This window comes from Microtus ochrogaster, unplaced genomic scaffold, assembly GCF_000317375.1.
Source record: "Microtus ochrogaster isolate Prairie Vole_2 unplaced genomic scaffold, MicOch1.0 UNK8, whole genome shotgun sequence".
NCBI lineage: Eukaryota > Metazoa > Chordata > Mammalia > Rodentia > Cricetidae > Microtus > Microtus ochrogaster.
In genome coordinates this window covers 3,225,347-3,230,145 of record NW_004949106.1, presented here as the reverse complement: position 1 = coordinate 3,230,145, position 4,799 = coordinate 3,225,347, and positions in this window count along the sequence as shown.

The following is a 4,799-nucleotide window of genomic DNA, read 5'->3' as shown; positions in this document are numbered from 1 at the left end:
TCTAAAGTTAATCTTTTTGAAACGGGCACCATGTCTTATTTTCTTTAGCGTGGCTAGCAGAAGGTTATCAAACTTAAAGCAAAATGTGACTTTGAGGCATTTGAAACGAAATGACTCCGTAAGACATAGTAATGGGGAAAATGAAAATCTAAAGTCTGCAGAAAACACAGGCTTTAACATATAAGATATAACATATAACATTTGTATCTCTTATCAGATACAAAGTGGTAAGGGGAACTTTGACAAGTCCCAGGAAGAGCAGTCTTTGCTCTTGTGCCTGGTAGCCTTTGTCCCCAAGCACACGGACGTGTGTAACCTGGCCGTGTGCTCTTCTGAGTGATGGAAAACCCAAAGTTGTTTAGATGGAAAAGTCTTTTGGTCTCTGTATCATCTCCTGAACGTTGTCTCTGGGGGTCCCCGGCGAGTCTCTTTATCTCTCAAGTTTTAATTGCAAAGGTGGAAACAGGTTGGATTATTATATTATAAGGCACAAACAGGGCAGAGCATTATGAGTTTGTATGACAGGCCTTGGCACAGTACTTGTCAATGCATGGTGTTCCTGTTATATGCCCATCAAGGGCACATTACATGGCTTAGTTTCTAATATTTGTGTGTGTGTGTGTGTGTGTTTTGAGACAGGGTTTCTCTGTAGCTTTGGAGCCTGTCCTGGAATTCGCTCTTATAAACCAGGCTGACCTCAAACTCACAGAGATCCTCCTGCCTCTGCATCCCGAGTGCTGGGATTAAAGGCGTGTGCCACCACCGGCCCAGCTCTGCTAGAATTTTATTTACCGCATTTGAGTAAGTAAGCAGGATTTTGATAATTAACTATGTTATTCTTAAGAAAACAACAGGGGGCTTTTATTGAGCACGTACTATCCCACCATAATGCTAAGCACCCTCTTCTGGGGACGGATGGTGTGTGCACGGACTTTTACGTCATCTCATGTTCTTGTTGTCCCATATTTAGGAATGGGGAATTAGAAGCTGGAGGTTATATTTCTTATCTGATATTGTGCTCCTCATTGAATGGCAAGTCTTAGTAATTCCAAAACCCAGACATTTAACAGTAAAGATATACCTGAAGACTTTGCCTTAAATGAACCCAATTCATTCTTTCCAGTGCTGGACATAAGAAGCTTCCAGCAGAGAAAGAGGAGTCAGGAATGATAAGCCATCAGACTTTTCCTGCATTGGAGTGAGGGAGCCTTGCGGAAGGTGAGGGGGCCTCAGAAGTTCATAGTTTTAATATATTTGCAGCATTGTGTTTGATATCAAGTTTCTTTTCTCTGTGGTTCATTTTCCCAACCAAAGATTCACTTGTGTCACACAATGAAGCCTAGGGTATTTTCTTTGGCACTGTCTGACACGTTCTCTGTGAGTTCTTTCTAGCTATGAATAACCTTTCTGATCTTCATTCATGACGCAGTGGAGTTTGGTAGCTTCTGATGACAGCTAAGGGCTGTAAGTTACTAACTGCCTCCTTTTTAGCTATCACGAGGACTCTGGTAGGGGTAGAGAGGGCCAGACGGTGGGTGACATAGAGACCAAGGATGTTTCTCACCAGTACATGTTGGAGTATGTCAACAGAGGTCTCTCCTCACACCCAAACACTTCTGTGGCTATCCAACAAAGACGAGTAAAGGAAGTCTTGTCATGTTCACAGTGTTAGTCTGGTTGTTTTTCTCCAACTCTTGGGGTTAGAATTGCAGAGAAATGGGGAGTGGCCCACAGAGGAGTCTTTTGTCTCACCCGATGACTAGGCTCAGCCTCTTTCTAGAAAGCATGGCAATCCAAATTTTGCCTATTGAAACAGTCTTTTTTTTTTTTAATTTTAAACTTGATTTAACATTAGAACCAAGGCAGTTTAGCTTGCCTGGAGCCATATGTGGGTGGAGGCACAGAGATGAACCTTGGGAACGTGGAGCCCTGGAGTAAGAAGCCCAAAGCACCAGCTGTGCTAACCGCGTGAAGGTATGCAGCGGATTGGATCAACAACCTGGGTTCGAGACCCGCTGCCGCAGCCCCCAGAAGCACCTGCCAGCTGAAGGTGTGTTCACCCAGTGCGGTGGGTGTTCTGATAACCTGCTGTGTGTTACGATGGAAGTGCCCTCTGAGGAGAAGGATATCCCGAGAGTTCCTCGTAAGTTAGGAGTAGTTCTCTTCCTAGCTTCCTATTGGAAGCATTTAGATGAAGCCATTTTTACACAAGGTGGCAACGTCACCAAAATAAAATTGTCACAGATGCGGCGGTCACAGCAATAATGGGAATATGTATCAAAACATGTAGAATGTTCTCAAAATCTAGGTTCAGTGGAGGCTAATATATAATAATATATAATATTAATTATTATATATTAATATATAATTTATAATATTAAAGATGGAAGTGGGCAATGAAGTCAGCTGAGGAAAATTTTTGAACGTTTGAACCCAAGCAGTTCAACAACTCTCACTTAGGAAGAGTAAATGATTATGAATAAAACTTTAGACAAGGGAATTTTCCTCAGGAAACATTAGATATGTTAGTTATCTGAAAATTTTAGTACATTCTTAAATCTTTGTACTTACCTAAATTGCTGTGAATAGTATCTTAGCAATAACTCTGGGAAATTCTAGTATTTTCTTTATAACCTGAATAACTGTGATAAGTGTGCAAATAAAAACCTGGTAAACATATATATTAGCTCAATTCATTGGTGAACTTTATTGGTCAAATAACTCAGATAAAACTAGGCAAAGCGTGACGTCACTTTGTGAGAGAGCTCCTAGTCTTAACCCCATGGAAGTGGAGGGTGTCCATCAGCTGGCCGTCCTGGCCTCTGCTCACGTGATGTCTCAAGCACCTCTGAGTTGTGACAACCATAAATGTCTCTAGATGGCTATTCCTTGGCAGACCAAATCATGGTGTTTGAGAGTCATTGCTTCACAGAAACATTGGGACAGTGACATTTGATAAGGCAACTCAGAAATCCTGAGACGGTCGGATTGGCTATGTAGTCCGGAGACTGTGCTGATTAACGTTAATATTAATAGATTAAGATTGCAGTGTCGCTGAGCTTCTGAACGCTCCTTTGCTCTTTGAACGGCCTTTCTTCTTCTAGCTCTGTGCTCCCGTTCATCTTCCTCCTGCATTTCCTTCTTACCTTATCCCTCGGGTGATTGTCAAGCTAGGACGAAATCAGGCCCTGCCCTCTCTGCACCCCTTGGTCACCAGCATGTCCCTGAGATCATGTCTTCTTCATCCCAGCATTTACTGTGTTCTCTGATTTTTGTTTTGGCTAAAGCTTCTAGGCACCCTGACGCCTCGTAGGGCCAAGTCTATCTTTCCCCGTCTTTGCCTCCTCTACTAATCAATCTGTAAGTCAGATTTTTTTGTAACTTGGAAATTTCTCTCCGTATTCTCCATTTGAACCAGCCACGTTCCCAAAACGGAGGTGCCCCGGCCCCCAGATTTCCCATGGACAACTCTTGCTGTTTTCTGGGCGTCCTTTTCTCTACGGTGATTCTGCATGGACATCTTTTATATTTTATATGAAATATACAAATCCCTCAAGCACCCCACCCATCCAGATCCCCAATGCTCCAACTGCATTTCGGTCCAGGGGAACAAAAGACCGCCTCTTTATTTATTTGTTTGCTTATTTATTTATTTATTTCCATGGTATGAGAAATCCTACTTCTTCAAGACCATATCTCTTGATTCTTTTGAAACCCTGTCATTTGTTCCAATTTTCTTTCTTCCAAGGTTTTTATAGTTTGGGTTAACGTATCAGAGAGTCATATAAATTGGCCTTAATGCCTGAAATACACATAGGAATCTGAGAATCAACCTCCACTCAAGTCCTCCAGAGTAGTAACTTTAAAGATTATCTCAGAGCATTACAATATGCAGATGGTTATAAAATTTCCTACATGGAATTCATGCATCCCTGAGGTTGATACTGTTTATTTTGCTTCTTGGAATTTAGCATGCAGCAGGCCTTCATTACCTCCCTCATCTTATGGTGGGGCATGAATATGTAAATTTACTTTCCACATTTTGAAAACTGGTGCATAAATCTTCGTCTGCATTCCCCTTCAATGGGTCTGGAAAGCACTTTGCTCAGGAAAGACGGACTACGAAGTTCATGGTTGGAAATAGCGTAGATCCTAAGAGTCACAATTATTCCGATGCCCTGGCTGCCAGCGTTTCTGAGCCATTCACGGCGAGGCCTGAAACACCCGTCGACTTCACTGTTTTAACTGGGAATGCTGAAGCAGTTAGGAAAGGAGGATCTGGGCTTGAACCCAGGGCGGTAGTAAGTGTGGGCTGTTGCTAGTCGGTGTGTGGTGGGCAGTCTGTTGGAAAGGAACGCGTGGTCTCCGTCCAGTTATTAGAAGACAGGTCTCTACCGCTCAGTGCTGTGACAACTGGGCAGTAATTGGCACTTTTCCTGGGAGTCTTAGCAGAGCAACCAGGGGATGCCTGGAAGAGGGAAAGTTTCCGCTACCTTAAAGAAGATTTAGGGCGAGAGGAAAATGAACTCTTTCTGAAGGCATTTTAAACATGGAAAGCAACCTTTTCTTCTGTTTACCTGGCATTTTCCTCGGGGAGATCACCTCCTGGGACACCACTGAATTTTTTGGTTCGTTCAACTTCAGTGTTCTTTGTTTTATGGGTTACTTCCCTGCATCTTCCTTGGAGTACCTGAAGTTTCGTGTATAAAAAAAGAGTTGAGCATGTGATTTCAATTAATCCTCATGAGAGGATTTTTCTTTCAGGACATAGTGAACTTGGCGGCCCTGGGCTATACCTG